Below are 19,698 nucleotides of genomic sequence, written 5' to 3' on the forward strand. Positions count from 1 at the left end.
TAGAAGCATTGAAGAGTTTTTCTCCTTATCCAGGGTAAGCCCCCCTTTGCCAGGGATGTTTGTTTGGGTTAGGAAATGTTGTAGTAATGGGTAACTGCAACTATCCTGACACAGACTGGCTACATATGGAAAAAATTCTAGATACCCTAAATGACTGTGCCCTAGAATCGTTGGTCATGGAACTGACCAGAGGGGTGGCAATTCTGTCTTAATCTTAAGTGGTGCCCAGGATTTGAGAGATGTAAATATTTTCAAACCAATTAATAGCACTATGGTCACTGCTGCCAAATACATGTAAATGGCCAATTGCCAAGAAAATCCAACAGGGTCACATTTGACTTCAAAAGAGGACTCTTCCTTAAAATGATGGAATTAGTCAAAAGAAAGTTGAAAGGCAAAGTCCAGAGAGTCAAATCACTCCAAATTGCTTGGGAGTTGTTTAAAAACACAATATTGGAATCTCAACTGGAGTGTATACCACAGATCAGGAAAGGTACCACCAGGGCCAAGAGGATGCCATCATGGGTAACAAGCAGAGTCAAAGAAGCTATTTGAGGCAAGAAGGCTCCCTTCAAAAAATGGAAGTCTTGCCTGAATAAGGAGAATAAAAAGGAACACAAACTCGGGCAAAGGAAATGCAAGCAGACAATAAGGGATGCTAAAAAAGAATTTGAGGAGCGCATTGCTAAAAACATATAAACAAGCAACAACAAAAACTTTAAATACGTTCAGAGCAGGAGACTGTCTATGGAGGTGGTTGCACCCTTGGATGCCAAGGGAGTCAAAGGTGTGCTAAAGCAGGATAAGGAGACTAAATTAACTCTTTGCATCTGCCTTCACAATGGAGGATATAGGGCAGATCTCTGTGCCTAACTTTTGCAGGATGGGAGTCTGTGGGATTGAGGCAAATGGTTGTGGTGAGAGATAAAGTTATAGGCTTAATAGACAAAATAAAAACTGACAAATTGCTGGGTCCAGTTGGCATCCACCCAAGAGTTCTCAAAGAACTCAAATGTGAGATTGCTGATCATCTAACAAAAATATATAACTTATCCCTCAGATCTGCCTCCATACCTGAGGACTAGAAAGTGGCCAATGGAACACCAATCTTTAAAATGGGATCCAGGGGGATCCTGGAAATTACAGGCCGGTTAGCCTAATATCTGTCCTGGGAAAACTGGTAGAAAGTATTGGTAAAGATAAAATAACCAAGCATATAGAAGAGTGAGCCTTCCTGAAGCAGAACCAGCATGGCTTCTGCAAGCTTCTGCCACCCTGGGCTCCTGCTGGGAGGCAGGGAGGGATATAAATCAAATAATTAATAAACAAATAAGGTTAAGTCCTGTCTTACTAACCTATTAGAGTTCTTTGAGAGTGTCAACAAGCATATAGATATAGATAGAAGTCATCCAGTGGACATAGTGTACTTGGACTTTCAAACAGCTTTGAACAAGATACCTCATCAAAGACTCACAAGAAAGCTTAGCAGTCATGGAATAAGAGGAGCAGGAATTGGTTAAGTAGCAGGAAGCAGAGAGTAGGAATAAACAGACAGTTCTCCCAATAGAGTGCTGGAGAAAGTGGAGTTCCACAAAGACCAGTATTGGGTTCTGGGCTTTTTAACTTGTTCATTAAAGACCTAGAATTAGGGGTGAGCTGCAAGGTGGCCAAGTTTGCTGATGATACTTAATTGTTCAGGGTGATTAAAACAAAAAGGGATTGTGAAGAGCTCCAAAGGGATCTCTCCAAACTGAATGAATGGGCAGTAAAATGGCAAATGCAATTCAATATAAACAAGTTGCAAGATATGCATATTTGAGCAAAAAATCTTAATTTCACATATACACTCTGAACTGGCAGTGACTAACATAAGAACATAATGGCCCTTAACAAAAAAAAAATAACGGTATCCTGTTCTCACACTGGCCAACCAGTTGCCCATGGGAAGCCGAAAAGCAGGACCTGAGTGCAAGAGCACTCTCTGCTTCTGTGGTTTCCAGCAACTGCTATTTGGAAGCATACTGTCTCTGGCTATAGAGGCAGAGCATAGCCATCATGGCTAGTAGCCATTGATAGCCTTCTCCTCCATGAATTTGTGTAATCCTCATTTAAAGCCATCTAAGTTGGTGACCATCACTGCCTCTTGTGGAAGGGAATTCCATAGTTTAATTATGCGCTATGTGAAGTATTTTGTTTTGTCAGTCCAGAATCTTCCAACATTTAGCTTTACTGGATGCCCACAAGTTCTAGTGTTATGAGAATGAAAAACTTTTCTCTATCCACTCTCTCCATGCCACGCATAATCATGTCACCTCTTACTTGCTTTTTCTCTAAACTAAATAGCCCCACATACTGCAACCTTTCCTCTTAGGGGAGTAGCTCCATCCCCTTGATCATTCTGGCAGCTCTTTTTTGAACCTATTCCAGTTCTACAACTTCCTTTTTGAGGTGAGGCGACCAGAAATGTACTGGGGCTGATGGGAGTTGTAGTTCAAAAAAAGTAACTTGTCCAAGCTCTGAGTATTCCAGATGTGGCCACACCTTTATATAATGGCATTATGATATCAGCAGCACAGCCGGCTCTTTGGGCATCAGCTTGCCCTGGCCCCTGGCGTGTGTGTGTGTGCATGCTACACGCGCGCATCTCTGCCATCAACTAAGATGGAGGCAGGGGCTTCAGTACCTTAGGGAAACCGCAGCCACCATCTTCGTTAAGGGCAATGGTAAAAGACAGCAGACAGGTAGGTGGGGTGTGGGGGGCGTGGGGGGGCTGCGGATTGCGGAAGGGGAGCGGAGGGGCGACTGAGGGGCCCCCTGTAGCTCCAGGGGCCGTCGGGCCAGTGCCCAACCTGGCCACCCTTTAGAACCGGCCCTGATCAGCAGTTTTCTTTTCAGTACTTTTCTTTTATAATGAAGAATGGGCTATAAGTAAACAGTAAAAACGCATAAGAAAAGAGATGCTATATCTACTGAATAGGCTCACTTGGGAGGAAGGCAAGTGGTATCTATAGCAGCTGGCAAATTAAAAGACAAACAGCAAGCTTCTTAGCTGCCTGGTTTTGAAACAGTCTCTGTCTTGCCAGTAATAACTGAAACATTGTGATCTACCTGTGGGTTCTATAGGTGAGGTAGGTGTGGATGAACTTCCTACCTAGAGGTGCTTGTAAGAAGACCTGCCTCCATCTTGGGCTGAGTAACGTCCAGCTGCTCAGCCCAGCTCCTTTGCCTCAGAGCTGCTGCCTGGTAGAAAGTGGCCAGAGGGCAGCACAAGGAGGGCAGGAAATGCCGCCTGAATAATCCTGGCAGCAGAGGCATACCGTGTTATTTCTGTACCTGATGTTACACTTGAATGGGACTTTATTGTGAGAATCTTCTGTAAGCTGCTTTGAGCATCTCTAATAATAATAATAATAATAATAATAATAATAATAATAATAATGCTTTATTTCAAATGTGTTAATCCAGAATATCTCCCACTAACAATCTGTCTGGATTCAAAAGTGCTCTGGCACTTTAATGACTGATTGGTCACATTGGTCCATTTACATCAGCACTGCCTACACTGACTGGCAGTGGCTCCCAGGGTTTTAGGCAGGAGATGTTCCCAGCCCTATCTGGAGATGCCAAGGACTGAGCCTGGATCTACTGTATGCAAAGCAAATATTCCTATGACAGCCCAGTCTTTCTGAGGCGGCTGCTTCCTCCCAATATAGACCAGTCGGCCGACTCTTGGTGTGGCCTACCCCTGATACTTAGGCTGCATGTGTCCACATGCATGGAAAGGCTGGGCCCAATCCACCCTCTCAACACTCCTTGAACTTGCAAGTACCAGACGTTAGTCCAAGTGGAGAGTGAGGGGTAACGAATTTGACCCCAACGATCTTGAGCAGATGCCTGGAGCCCCAGCATCCATCTTCAGTAATGAGAGAAAACCATTCTAGCCCTGGAAGGGACACAAATGCTGCCTGAACACTTACTTGAATGGCCCTTCCACCACCACCTTCTTCTGCTGCTGCTGCTGCCTCTAGCGCAGCCCGGCCAGTTCCAGGCAGATAGGAGGGGGGCCTTCTTTCTCTCTCCAGGCCTATGGCTGTTATTCCGGCTCCTATAGCAACCAGGCGGGACGCATACACAGAACTTTGGCTGCAGGCCTTCCAGTGCCATGGCAACCACTGGGTGAGTCACTGGCAGGCAAGCAGAGCTATAGCCCCAGGGAGTGAGAGAAGGGAGGCCCAAAGCTCTTTAAAGCAACACTGGGATGGGGGGGTTTTGGGGGGAAGGGGTTATTATTATATGTTCTTATCATGACAGCAGCATTGGGAAAACTAGGCCACAGCACTACTATTTCTCTGCTCTGCACACCAGTCCAGCACAGTGAACTGCATAGATCAGCTCTGGAGGAGCCCTGTGTGCCTCAGGATGTATGTGTGTGCGCGCGTGTGTGCATGTGCATGAAAGAGTATGAAGTAGCCACACCTATTTTGGCCACACTAACTGCTGGTATTTGGCCCTCAGAGTTTTGGCTAAGGGCGAATGCAGCCCTCAAGCAGAAAAAAAAAGGTTAGCCACCCTTGTATAGTGGCTTGTGTCACACTAGGGCCAAGGAAATCCAGGTTCAAAGCTCAACTCAGCCATGAAGCTTGCTGGATAACTTTGGGCCAATCAATATATTTCCTCTTTCAACAAGCCTTTTAGGTTGAGACCTATCCCAGTCTGCGTCTGTGTTAGAATTGCTTAATATGTTTTTTAATAATGTTTTTAACCTTTTAAAGTTGTTTTTTAAAATGTTTTTAACGCTGTTTTGTTTTAATGTATTTTAAGATCTGCTTTTGTGATGTTTTAAAGTGTTTTTAGCGCTTTGTTTGCCGCCCTGGGGTCCTGCTGGGAGGAAGGGCGGGATACAAATTAAATAATAAATAAATAAATAAATAATTGACTGACTGATTGATTGACTGACTGACTGCATTTATATACTGCCTTTCTACCAAGGCACCAAGGCAGTTTACCATTTTGAAATATTTAAACAACTAAATGTTGCTGAGCCACCCCCAAGCCAGCCTCTTGCCACCAACCCACCTCCAGCTCAGGAAGGAGTGGTGGAGATGGAACCAGCAGATGAGCTGGACAACTTCTCCCTGCCTTTGTCAGCCAACCCACCCGCTGAAGTGCCCCCTTGCTTGCCCAGACCCAAGCTGAGAGACAAGTCCCACACAAGTAGTCATGCCCAACCCATCCTTCACAAGGGGGGTCCAGGAGGCATGTCAAATGTTCCACAGCGTCTTTGCTTGTGTAGCCATGCCAAGTAGTGCCTTGCAATGATCTTAGGTCCTCAGCCTGTTGTTTGCATCTATGTTCTATTTCTGTGTTAAATTGTGGATTAAAGCCATTGCATGGATTACCAATCCCAGAGTCCTGAGTCTGAATCTATTAGTGGGAGCCAGGACACTTCCAGACACACAGACTGATATGTTAAGCAGCCCCAGGGAAGATGAGGGAGAGGCTGCCCCAATAATATATATTGGCGTAACCAACCTTACAGGATTGCTGATAGGATAAAGGGTAGGGGAGGAAGAGAACCATGCACACTGCCCTGAGCTCCATGGAGGAAGGATAGGGTAAAAATGGAGTCCAATAGAGTCAATGAAGCTTGCAGCTTGACATGTAGCAGACAAAAAAGGGGGGCAGAGGGGAGAGGCAATAAGTATCAAAAGGTGGTACTGATTCTGCTTACTATCCCATATGCCCAAGACCAAACGGGTTCTTAGTTCCGTAATTTGTGAATCCTGCTATATTCAGGAATCATGCACTAGGATTTCCAACCAGGTTTGAGAAGAGCACATTTTCAGCTCAGACTGAATAGCCTTTATAGCTGAGGAGACAACCTTGAAAAAATGAACCATAAATCTTGCAGGTAGACTGAAAGAATAGCTCAAGGTTGGGCAAACCGGCACTTTGCAAGTGACATGCAGCTTCTATTTTTTTTTTCAATTAATTTTTATTCTAATTTTCAAAACCAAAATAATACAAAAAGAAAACAACACAAATCAATAACTAATACAATACAAAAAAAATACATATATATAAAAATATTGACTTCCGATTTGTCATAGTTCAGCTATAAATCTATAATATATAACAAACCTATCTCTTAATAGATTATAAAATCACCTTCCTCCAGCGGTTATCTTAGTTGGTTTCAAATCTCATTAACATCATATCATTTTAATATTCCACAAAAAGTCAAAGAGAAGTTTCCAATCCTTGAGATATATATCAATCAATTTTTTTTCTAAATAAACATGCCAATTAATCCAGCTCATCAAATCTACTAAATCCAGTAATTTCAAAACACTATAATTCAACTATAAATCTATAATATATAACAGACCTATCTCTTAATAGATTATAAAATCACCTTCCTCCAGCAGTTATCTTAGTTGGTTTCAAATCTCATTAACATCATATCATTTTAATCTTCCACAAAAAGTCAAAGAGAAGTTTCCAATCCTTGAGATATATGTCAATCAATTTTTTTTCTAAATAAACATGTCAATTAATCCAACTCATCAAATCTACTGAGTCCAGTAGTTTCAAATCGCTCTTCTGTCATTATCCATATTGGGTCCATCTTCCATCTTTACGCACCCAAAAATCTTGCTGTCATAGTCATATAATAAAAGTCTGATAGGAATTGCCTCCATCACAGATATTTTCTTACCATCAAATCCAAACGTAACACTGAAGTATTGTTTCAAAGCCGCATCTCTGCTCCTCTTTTCCACATGATACACTAGTACATTTCTTGAAGGTTTTTCCATTGACACAAAACAGGGATTAATTCTATTAACTTTCTCCATTTCAAGTTCCATCAAATCCTTCCAGTCCAGGAATTTTTTTGAACCGATAATATCTTTATCTCCAATCTCTTCAATTCCTTCAGAGACAGCGCTGTATTCCAAACTGTAATATTTATCTCCAGGATCCGTCACAACCAGGAAATCCAAATCTTTTTTCATGTCCATATTTAAGCCAATCTCCATAGATTGAACCTTGCCTTTAATTTCTCTTTCATCCTTTTTTTGTTTTCCAGATCTATCTTTATTCTCCTTTCTCATAGAATCCTGAGTTTCTTTCAGCTCCTGTCTCATTTCATGAAATTCAGTTCTCCACGCTTGTCTATTATTTCTCAGTTCTTGTTTTATTGAGTTAATCCCATCCATTATTTTCTGAAGCATGTCTAGAAATAAAGTCCCTTCTTGTACATCCATGATCTTCTTAATTGCCATTCTTAAAACCAAAAGAACAAAACTCCTTCAATTTTCAATGTCCCAAGCAAAGAGCAGTTTATTTCTTTATCCAGTTACAAAGGAGTTAATCTTTCCAACCAACTAACGTCACACGCTAGACAGTCCTTATCTCTTAAATGTCCAGAAGTGCAAAAACAGCTTTTAGTTCACAGCGTTCAAATAACTAGTAGCAGAGAGAATGAGCAGATTCGTCAACAAAAAAAAAAAAAAGTAGATCAGAAAAAATAGTCCCTTATATATATTACACAAAAGTCTTGTAAATCAAAAAGATTTCTTATCTCTCCCAATCAGAAAGCTCTCATCCGTTGTAATCTTTAAAACGCAATTTTCCATGTCAGCTTTTTGCAATAATAAAAAAAAAAGATAAGCTATTTATATTTTCTTCCCCCTTAGTTCCGTAAATAAAGAAGGAAAGTCTTACCTCATCTAGGTTATCTTAATTGCTGTTACTTTGACAAATCTCTTTAGCTATATAGATAAGAAAATGATAAATGTAGACAGGAGGTTTGCCTGCTAGTCCGTTAAAAAAAACGGGTCACTTATCCAGCTGAGCTAGCATAAAATCCTCGCTCTGTCTGAACTGCTGGAAGACAGACAATTCTGACGAATTCCAGGCTCCAACAATCAAAACAAAACTATGTGGCAGATCTCACGCTTCTTCCTTATCTGGAAGAAATCATCCCCAGTCAGAAAAAACCCTTCTGACTGAATTTAAAACTGGATAAGTTTCATCCAAGACGGGAGCCCGTCTCAGAGGCAGCACAGGCGGAGGGATCCTCCTGGGAAGTCCACAAGTGACATGCAGCTTCTAAACGCTTCTAATTCAGATCCCACAACGATGTGATTGGGGAAGCCTTTCATTTAATCAGCCAGTTTTTATTCTGCCTCTCCATAAGCTTAAAGTGGCTCACAAACATTAAAATCATATCATCCTTAAAATCAATGGTTTGATCCAACCTTATATTTAAGCACTAGCATAGGAACCATCAGGGACCAGAAATCATAGAACTATACAATAGTACAGTTGGAAAGGCCTTATAAGGCCATCAAGTCCAAACCCCTGGCTCAATGCAGAAATCAGACTTAAAGAATACCTGCCAGGTGGCTGTTCAGCTGCATCCTGAATGCCTCCAATGTTGGAGAGCCCACCACCTCCCTAGGTGATTGGTTCCATTGTTGTGCCACTCTAAAAGTCAAGACGTTTTACCTGATGTTCAGTCGAAATCAGGCTTTCTCCAACTTGAGCCCATTAGTCCGTATCCTGCAGTCTGGGATGATTGAGAAGAGATTCTGGCCCTCCTCTGTGTGGCAACCTTTCAAGTACTTGAAGAGTAGTATCGTATCTCCCCACCTCTTCTCAAGGCTAAACATGCCCAGTTCTTTCAGTCTCTCCTCATAGGGCTTGGTTTCCAGTCCCCTGATCATCCTAGTTGTCCTCCTCTGAACCTGTTCCGGTTTGTCCAGCTTTTGTTCCAGACCTTGCTCTGCTGACAAGATCCATTTGCCCTCTTGTATCTCTCCCACCACCCAAGCAAACAACTTCCTAAAGGTGTGCTGTGCCCAGACCCTTAGCAATACCTGCACAGCCTGAGTGATAATTCAGTGTTCACTTCACAGCAGGAGAGTGAGAGCAATTTCTTTTCTCTTCTGAACACTTTGAAGCTTTTCAGTGTTCCTTTAATCTTTAATTAACCATTTATGTCTAACAAACGTTTCATTTGGAACCAGGCTCCTTGTGCTGATGTCCATGGCAATGCACTTTCCCCTAGATCATGTGAGGTCCAAACCCAACACGCGAGCTGTCTCTGTCTACCTCAATTCACATTCACCCGGGAGGGGTGCGGAGATGAGTGCAATTAACCCACTATCAGAGATCAAGTAAGCACAACACAATTCCTTTGCAAAGGGGAACCCGATACTTACAAGCCAAAGGCCGGTCAGAATGGGAACCCCATTTATTGATAAACCAGAGAATATATAGTCTTTCCCCGAAGGTTACAATATTGGGGAGCAGCATCACAAACTACAAAGAAACATTTAATTGTCACTATAACCTTAAGATATGTAGAAGGAGGTAAAGGGGTGCAGAGGAAGAGCATAAGTGGAAACATCAGAATATCTTTCAGACTATGGGTCTGCATATTTTACATGTCCTTGAGATAAGCACTCTGCAATTACAGAACAAAGAGAGATACAGAAGAGGTGCCCCTTGCTGCAACCGGGCGCCCCTTGAGTGGCGACAGATTAATATTGCTAGACTTGCATATCAAAGACTTACATGTCAAGGTTTATGGGGCAGTAGGAAAACTTTAACATTTCTATACATGTTATGATTTGCAACTATATGCGAGGCAATAAGCTTGAATGTGGTACAAGAGTCAAGGGAAGAGGGAGGTTTCCAACTTAAACTGGCTTTTATTCACTGAGCCACTGGAATGTGAAAAGGTCAGGTCACCAGGAAATAAACCGTTGTTTTATATCAAAAGTCAATCAAAAGGCCACTTTGGTTCTGATCTTAACACCATTTGTGTTAACATGGACAAGGAATAAGGCGAAGCTATAATGCTTAAGGCATTTCTAAATTTTAACCTAACAGTCCCCCCTTTCAGCCCTGAGAGAATAACTATTCTCTCAGGTAGCTGGATTTTCATGTTTTGCTTCCCACAACGGTCTCAGAGCCATCTCTACACATTTTGGCTGGGGTTTTCGGGAAACTGAAGACATCAGCCTTTGCAGGCAGGCAGAAGCAAGCTGCATTAAATTAGGAACGCATTGCAAGCAGCAGCAACCAGTAATTAATAACACAATCACCAGAACAACATAAAACAAAATCTTATGCCAATCGGGCCATGCTGAAAACCAATCCGAAAGGCTAGAGAAAAGGGAGAAGTTGCCGATGCGTTCAACATCCTGATATATTTTTCCAATGTCATTAATATGCTTAATGACATCTGCCTTACTGTCCATGATATGGGTGCAACACTCACTTCCGATTAACGAGCAACTCCCCGTGGGAACTTAATAAAAAGTCCAGGGCTAACCGATTTTGCAAAACTACAGTTCTAATTTGCCCTTGTTCATTCGTAAGATCTGAGAAGGAAATAGCAGAATCGTTCATAAAGCGTTCAAACGCTTGGGAAGCTCTACAAGCTCTTGGTATGTTTTAGCAGCCCCGTACATGGGGAAAAAACCTCTCAGTACTGCTTCTCCTGTACCCCTTCTATTCCGGTGCCTGAGTGTCGGTAACAAAGGGGAGACCCGGAGCCCTGGAACCACCCTCCCCTAGGTGCAAGTCCAGGGACCTGCTGTTGGCAATTTTCTTACCGCTGAGTGTCCGCAGAGCCACCAGAGCCCGGTTGGGGTCAGGTGATCTACCGTCAGTTAAAAAAGGCACCAAGTGATGTTCCGAAAAGGTAAGCTGTAATAAATGCTGCCAAATAGCTAGCCACTTTACGCCTTCTGCTGAGCGTGTTCCATTGAGGAAGGTCCAATTCCCGGGCCCCGTTGAAAAGATCAACCCTTCGCATAACATACCTCCAGTTATTAGTTTCCCACTGCTGACACAAACCGAACTGGTGATGGGTCCACTAAGGATCAGCCCTCCCTCTAGTTCCTGAGAACTGGAATGTGACGCAAAGGAAAGATATTCCTTCAGCAGCAAAGGGGCCCCTGTTAAGGGGACTCCAGCCTGCCCGTGTGGCGGTGTGTGTGCACACACATAACACGTACCCTTCTTGGGAGCAGTTTCCTCTAACAAAGCCACAAAAGTATTTCCATCCCACCCGTCGCCTATTTTCGTGTCCCGATGCTTTAATTTACTTTTAAGGTTTGTTTCAGGTGCAATTTTAACTGTTGGCTGTTGTGGAGCCTTCTGTGTTTTGATTCTTTGTTCCAACCACTCATAACAGGAAGGCTCGCCAATGCCTACACAGAACTTTTCTCTCCCTGGTGTTTTAATCTGAAAAGAAAGCATGTTATATTCTTGTCTTATGGTTTTTTCATCCACATTTGGGGGACATCCATAATTTGGCAGGGGGCGGTATTTTCAACATCGCAATGCCAATCTAATAGGCCATTCCATTTCTACCCGGGTGCAATGAACTACCCATTTACCCGTGTAATTGTGTTGTAAAATAATAGCTGCCTTGTGGCACAAACGCCCTGCTATGTGTGCCTTTACCATTCCTTCCGTTATTTGTTCCACATCGTATAAAAAGGGATCCGGGCAGTCTTTAGTTTTTGTACTGTCCTTCCAAAGTCTTTCAGTATGTAATAATCAGCGGTATTACATATCTTCACATCTGGGGGACAACAGGTAGTCAGTATACAAGGGGTTAACATAAGGATGATGCACAAAAGGAAAATCGTGCTTGGGGGTGCTGGGTCATCTCTGTCTTGGCAAGGATCTGTTGTTATGAAGGCAGTGTTTAGTCAATTTCTGCGTTTTGAAAAGGAAGTTGGGCCGCTTGCCACTGTCCTGTTTCCTCGCTTCTCTGGAGGTGCAGCTTGGGAACCAGGGGGGGCGGAGACGCAGTCACAACGGCTGGTTTCACGTGAGAATGGTGTATCCACGATTTCCGCCCTTCCAGGAAAACAGCTGCCTGAGTAGTCAAAAGAACCTGGTGTGGACCCGTGTAGCGTGGCTGCAAAGAGTCACCCCTTACAAACTTCTTTGCCCAGACAAAGTCACCTGGCCGGTATGGGTGCACTTGGTCCTCGAGGGGCACCGTTTTGGTGTATCCGGCGGTTTTCCACAATTCCTGCACTTTGTTCTGTAAGGAAAGATACTGGGATACAGTTATATGATCCCCCCCCAATAGTGAAACATCCACACTTGGTAGAGACCCCCCTTTCGACGGGGGCCTCCCATACATCAATTCGTACGGGGAAAGCCCCAAAGCCCGAGTGGGTCCCGTACGTAAATGGAAAAGAACGAGAGGGAGTTCCCGAGGCCACCTTAACCCGGTTTCCTGAGTATACTTAGCCAATGCCGTCTTAATTTCCCGGTTTAGTCTCTCAGTCGCCCCGGACGATTGTGGGTGGTACACAGTATGAAATAGGTGTTTAATGCCAAGTCCTTCTTCGATTTTGGTCAGAATGTGTCCAGTGAAATGTGTACCCCGGTCGGAGTCTATAACTTCTGGGACCCCGAACCGCAGTATGATTTCTCTCAACAGTAAACGCGCCACGGTTGTAGCTGTGGCATTTGTAGCTGGAAATGCTTCGATCCAGGCTGTTAGGGGGCAAACCATGACCAGCAAGTGTTTCTTTCCTCCTGCTTTTGGAAGATCCACAAAGTCAATTTGGATGTGTAAAAATGGTGCAGCCGGCACAGGTCTACCCCCTTGCAGTGCCCTGTTTGGTAAAGCAGGGCCGTTTGCCTGGCAAGTGTGGCATGCTATCACTATTGCAACACATATTGATTGAATGCCCGGTGCATACCAGGAGCGCATAATTGAATCTACCAGCGCGTGTGTTCCGCAATGGCCCCCGTGGTCATGGAACCATTTAGCCGCAGACTACTGTGAGAGTAGGTGGCAGGGAGAATGGAAGGAGATCTCATTCTTGCCTGTTTGGGTCTGAAAACTTTCCCTGTAATTTTTGTAAATGGCAGGAAGTGGTAGAAAGCTAACTGCAAACACTCTAAATGATAATTGGCACTGAAGGAAACCAAACCCTTTGTGTAAGGCTTGCTTTCTTGTCCCTGCAATAAGGCCATCTTCTAGATAAGATTTTAAACAGGTACAACAGTGCCATGAAGCACATTTACTAATAGGCAAAAAACCTTGCGGTTTAAGAACTTACCTATAGCCAACAGATATTCCTATCAAACTTGAAAAAGCAGGGGAATTGGGCAGGTACAGTGAATCCACCAGGGGAGCAGGAGACCTGACCTACTCTCTGAGATACTGTACTGCCCTACAAATTTGTCAAAATGCAAACACCATTTGGGTTGGTCTTTCACAGTCCAATCCACTTCCTGTGTAGCCTGGAAGAATTTGGTAATGTGCCTCTGAGTACCTCTCTCTCTCCCCCTCCCCCTCCCATTTCCTCCCAACACTTGTTCCAGCACATCCTCAGAAGACACACACACCCCATTTTTCTCTTGTATCCTCACAAGGTACTCCACTGGATCCCCACCCCACCCTGTATTTCTGTTAAGAAAGCCAAAGAGTTCACACTGTTGGCTGCTTTGAGCTCAACAGAACTGAACTGTGGTTAAAGTTCTCTCCTCCTCCACCACCCCATTCTGGCAACTTGCAGGGAGCCCTTTCCACATCAATGTCTCTCTCAGGAAGCCTTTGCACCTCTGCTGTGGGACAACTGAAAACATTTGACATTTGGAAGCCCCCACATTATGCTGTAAGATGGGGGCTCCCAAATATTTTAGGGCACACCCTGATTCAAATGTGTTAACTTGTCCACTATGTAAAAAATAAATAACTTGAAAAATGCACAATAAATTCTCTAAGAAAAAATGACCTCATCAGGATGATGGCTATGGAGGTTAGCTTGGTACATGCCCTCCGTCCCTCCCATTGGGAGGAGAGTCAGGAGAGATCCATTAATTTCTTTTGTGTCTTTTCTGTTTGATTTTACCTCGAGTTTAAAACTTTGACAATGTGCCTGTTGGAATGTATGAGGTTCAACTCCAACTTGGTGGGTTGAGGCTGCATTGGGTTAATAAGGGTAGCTAGAGAGCTAGACCTCCTGGTTATACCTATCCCTTTGATCCTGCCGTCTCTCCCCTTCCTGCTAGACTGATATGCAAAGGATGTTTGATCCCAATTCCTTCCCGCCTTCTCAGTGTTCTCTTTCTCTTGAGAGGGGAGCAGACATCTTTCCTTTGTCTCTCTCTCTCAACCAGGATGAGGGCGAGTACTGGGACCAGTGCTCGTTGCTCCAGCATAGCTAGTTAGCTAGATATAGAACTCTTTCCTGTCAAGCATGTACTTCTAGAATAAAGTAGTTGTTTCTTATTTTAAAGCTTAAAGTCTCTGTCTGACTAATTTGCAGGGAAGGTAGAATCTTAACAAAGATTCAAACACACACACACTAAGCTCGCTCAATACTCTCCGTTCCGCAGCGCTACACAACTCTGCTACACAACTCAATAGAATTCCGACAGGTTCTGGGCACCAGCCATGCAAATGGAGATTTGAGCAATTAAAGGAGCTATTGTGTTTGAATCAAGGAAACTATTAGAGACCTTCAGAGTTTTTTAGTCAGTGAAGAATTGAGGCTTTTACTTAGGATGGCTACTGTGACGGAGCGGCTAGGTCTCCACAGACTGGTACCCAGAGGATGGAAGCTCTGGGAATTTCACATGCAAAAACACCTGAAGCAACAGAACCTGTTGGAAGTAATTACAGGATCGGAACCAGGAGAAGGTGCTTCTCGGGAGGAACAAAGAATTTGGACTGAGAAAGATGAGAAAGTACAAGACCTCATCACTAAATGTGTAAGTGACTCTCAAATTCCCCTGATTATGAATTCTAAAAATGCCAGAGAGATGTGGAAAACTCTTGAATCCCATCATAATCCGAAAAGCCAGGGACATCTGATTGCAATGCTACGTAGCCTTATTAATTTGCAAACGAGGGATGATTTATTTGAGGAACATCTTACAAAATTCATGGTGCTAGTCCAAGGGATAGAGGAAGCAGGCACAGTTTTGGAAGGACCAGTTCAAATAGCTTTATTCCTAGACTCCCTCCCAAAATATATGGAGACTTTCGTAGTTATAATGCAACAACAAAATAAAACTCTAAACGAGATTATTTCTGAAGTTAGAGCGCAGTTCTTTCAGAAGAACAAAGGAAAAACTGATGCAAGAGAAGACGGAGTCTCCTCTTTCTTAAGTAAACAAACTGGCCAAGCTTCTAGCTGACAGCCAGTCAGATGCAGATTTCAGGAACAAAGGGAATCCAAAGGTGTGAAAGCCAAGCATTGCTATCTATGCAATTCAGAAAAACACCTTCAAGACCAATGTGACAAGAAAGGGAATCATGAAAGAAATAAAGAATTTAAAGGGACAGAAAAGAAAAGTGCAAAGGGCTTTCAAGTAACTCATGTTGAAAAATGTTATGACAATAAATTCTATATTGATTCAGGAGCAAGTGCTCATCTAATAAATGAAAAAGCTTTGTTGGAAGATTTAACCCCATATGAAGGCACAGTTAAACTGGCTGACTCGAGAGTCCTGCCCATAAAGGCTCGGGGAGATGCTAAGCTGTTTTGCCAGACTCCAAGCGGCACTGAGGAAATTTATCTCAGGAATGCGCTTTGGACCCCAGGAATCTCAAACAATTTAATTTCTGTTAATGAAGCTACAAACAATGGGTGCTCTGTGTTATTTGAACAAGATTCTTGCATAATTTCTAGAGATGGTGAAATTTTATGCACAGCTACCAAAAGAAAGGGCATGTATGAAGTGGATCAGGAAAGTCCACAAGCTAATGTTGTGAAAGAATGCTGTAACAAGTCTTGTTTACATTTATGGCATAAAAGATTAGGGCATAGAGATATTGAAAAGATTAAAACCCTTCAAAATAATAATTTAGTAAGAGGCATGCAAATTGAACCCTGCCAAGAAAAGGGGAGATGTACTTGCTGTGTTAAAGCGAAAGGGACAAGACCCAGTTTTCCTGAGCAGAGTGAAAGGAAGACTAAGCGCCCCGTAGAGTTGATTCACAGCGACATTTGCGAAATGCCAATTCGTTCACATGGTGGAAATAAATATATTGTGAGCTTTATTGATGATTATTCAAGATGCACAGTAATATATATACTGAAGGAGAAGGGGCAAATGCTTCAGAAACTCAAAGAATATGTGGCAATGGTAACCACTAAATTTCAGAGAAAACCACAGATTCTACGTTCTGATAATGGGGGAGAGTACATGTCACATGCTACCCAGCAGTTTCTGCTTGAAAATGGGATTGAGCATCACACCACTGTACCCCACAACCCAGAGCAGAACGGAGTCTCAGAGAGAAAATTCAGAACCCTTATTGAGATGGTGAGATCCATGCTAGAAGATGCCAATCTCCCACAGAAGCATTGGGGAGAGGCAGTGTATACTGCCACCTATCTACAAAATTGTTTGCCAACAAAGGTGAATGGCAACAAGACTCCATTCAAATTATGGTATGGGCGCATACCCAGTTTGGCTCATATAAAGGTGTTTGGATCAAAAGTGTATGGTCACATTCCACACCAGAAGAGAACCAAATTGGACAACACTACAAAGGAAGGAATCTTCGTTGGATATTCTTCAAAACAAAAGGGATACAGAATCCTAAATCCCAAAACAGAAAGGATTGAAATCCAAAGAGCTGTCTACTTTGATGAAGGTCATGGTGTATTCCAACCAGAAGGGGCACCATTCCAAGACCACAACAGTGAAGAAGATGAAGTAGAAATACCATACAGCACTGCAGATTACAGCAACATGCCAGCACTGGAGGACAGTGAGGAATCAGAGCAAGAAGGGGAACCTGCACAGCCAGAAGGGGCAGCAGAGAGTCCTGTACCAAGATGCTCTAACCGCACCAACAGAGGTGTACCTCCACTGAGACTGTCCTACCTAGCGAGAGCTGATGAACTTCCAGAGCCAGAGACCTGGAAAGATATTGAAGCCTTACCCAAAGCTGAAGCTGAGAGGTGGAGGCAGCCAGCCAAGGAAGAGCTGGAAGCTCTACACAAGAACAAAACTTGGACACTTAGCAAGCTTCCTCAAGGAAGGAAAGCTGTAGGTTGCAAGTGGGTATTCAAGAAAAAGCCAGATGCTGAAGGGAACATTGAGAGATACAAGGCAAGACCAGTGGCCAAAGGATACTCTCAAAAGTATGGACAAGACTACTATGAAACTTTTGCTCCTGTAGTCAAACATACAACAATCAGAACTCTACTAAGTGTTGCTGCTGACAAGAAAATGCAGGTGGAACACATGGATATAAAAACAGCATTCTTGCATGGGGAAATAGAAGAGGAAATCTACATGCAACAACCACCAGGTTTTGAAATACAAGGAAAGGAAACCCTAGTATGCAACCTGCAAAAGAGCATCTATGGACTGAAACAAGCTGCAAGAGCATGGAATGACAAACTGAACCAAATGCTCTTGGAACAAGGCTATAAAAGAGGCGCAGCAGACCAATGCCTCTATTGCAGATTCAAGAACAACAAATGGACTTATATTTTGATTTATGTAGATGATTTACTACTGGCTTATGAGAATCCACAAGACAAGCAAGAGTTAGTAAATAATCTAAGCAAGGAAGTTGAAGTGAAATGTCTAGGCGACATCACGTACTACCTTGGAATACAAATTGAAAGAGAGGACGATGGATCCTTTCTTCTAAACCAAAAACAAAAGACTCAAGACCTACTTGAGTGTCTAGGACTGAAGGATGCACATCCAGCACCTACACCAATGGAAGTAGGATACTTGAAACCAGACCAGAACAATCAACCCTGGGAAGACAACGAAAGGTACAGACAAGCTATAGGGAAACTCCTGTATATCAGCACAATAACCAGACCAGATGTGGTAGCCGTGGGATACCTTTGCAGAAAAACCAGCTTGCCAAACAAGAAAGACTGGGAAGCAGTCAAGAGAGTGGCAAGATATCTGAAAGGCACTGCAAACTTAAAACTAAAGCTATCAGCTACTCGAGATCCTAACCTTCTAGGATATGCTGATGCTGACTGGGCTGGAGACACCCAAGATCGTAAGTCAACCAGTGGAAACTTGTTCTACTATGGACAGTCACTTATCTGCTGGACAAGTCGAAAGCAAGAGATGCTGAGGCTGAGTACGTATCAGCTGATGAGGCATGCAAGGAAATGCTGTGGCTACGCAAGCTTCTAGGAGACTTGGGCGTATCTGAACCAGAGCCTATCAGAATACTTGAGGACAATGAAGCCTGCATAAGACTCGCAGAATCAGAAGGGCAAAGTTCTTGCATGAAGCACATTGATGTGAAGTTCCACTACCTTAAGGACATAAGGGAGAAAGGACTTCTAGAGATGACCTACTGTCCAACAGAAGAGATGACAGCTGATGCTTTGACCAAACCATTGGGCAAAGTCTGGCACCAGAAACTACGAGGCAAGATGCACCTTGTAGAATGGACCAAGTTCTCATTCAGAAGGGGTGATGGAATGTATGAGGTTCAACTCCAACTTGGTGGGTTGAGGCTGCATTGGGTTAATAAGGGTAGCTAGAGAGCTAGACCTCTTGGTTGCTAGGCTACACCTATCCCTTTGATCCTGCCATCTCTCCCCTTCCTGCTAGACTGATATGCAAAGGATGTTTGATCCCAATTCCTTCCCGCCTTCTCAGTGTTCTCTTTCTCTCGAGAGGGGAGCAGACATCTTTCCTTTGTTTCTCCCTCTCAACCAGGATGAGGGTGAGTACTGGGACCAGTGCTCGTTGCTCCAGGATAGCTAGTTAGCTAGATATAGAACTCTTTCCTATCAAGCATGTACTTCCAGAATAAAGTAGTTGTTTCTTATTTTAAAGCTTAAAGTCGCTGTCTGACTAATTTGCAGGGTAGGTAGAATCTTACCAAAGATTCAAACACACACACACACACTAAGCTCACTCAATACTCTCCGTTCTGCAACGCTACGCACCTCTGCTACGCAACTCAATAGAATTCTGATAGTGCCCTTGTCTTTTCAGCTGTTTTCTTGCTTTGGAAGTAGCTGGTTCTGGTTTTAAATTCACTGCTCTTTTAATTGGACAGTTGGACTATTTTTTCTGGCACCTAATCTTTTTAATTGCTTGTTTTGATCATTTTAAATTGCTTAATTATTCAATTATTTTAACCCATTTTAAATATTTCTTGTAAGCTGCATTCAGAGTTGTATGATGGAAAACATTTCCTCTCTAGTGGTGAACAAGCTGTCCTTCAGGGAAGTTTGTCTGCTGTGACCAGTCTTCTCATTACAGAATACCTGAAGCATTTCCCAAGGTCTCCCTGGGCACGGTTTGAAAGCCACTGAGTTAGCCAATCATTTTACTGAATCCTCTCTTATTTATTTATTTTATTTCCAATATTTATAGACCACTTTTTACCATACATGATCATAAAGTAGTTTACACAACAATCAGAAAAACAGTCCATCGATCAAAATACAGTGTTTAATTCCAAAAACGAAATATAGGGGGAAACATGAGTTAAATAAAGAGGCAGAGCACCACAGCAATGGCACAATCTTCTGTTCCAGAGCAGGAGAACCAAACCCATCCTAAGCCAAAGGCTGTGGGAGCTTGCAATACTTGTTCCACATAGAGCAGGGGTGGGGGGCTAAAAGTGCCCTTCACACCTCTTTATCCTGCCTTTTGGACTCTCTCTAGATCCAACCCACTCACCAGGCC

The sequence above is a fragment of the Rhineura floridana genome, chromosome 13 (genome assembly GCF_030035675.1).
Source record: "Rhineura floridana isolate rRhiFlo1 chromosome 13, rRhiFlo1.hap2, whole genome shotgun sequence".
NCBI classification, from domain to species: domain Eukaryota; kingdom Metazoa; phylum Chordata; class Lepidosauria; order Squamata; family Rhineuridae; genus Rhineura; species Rhineura floridana.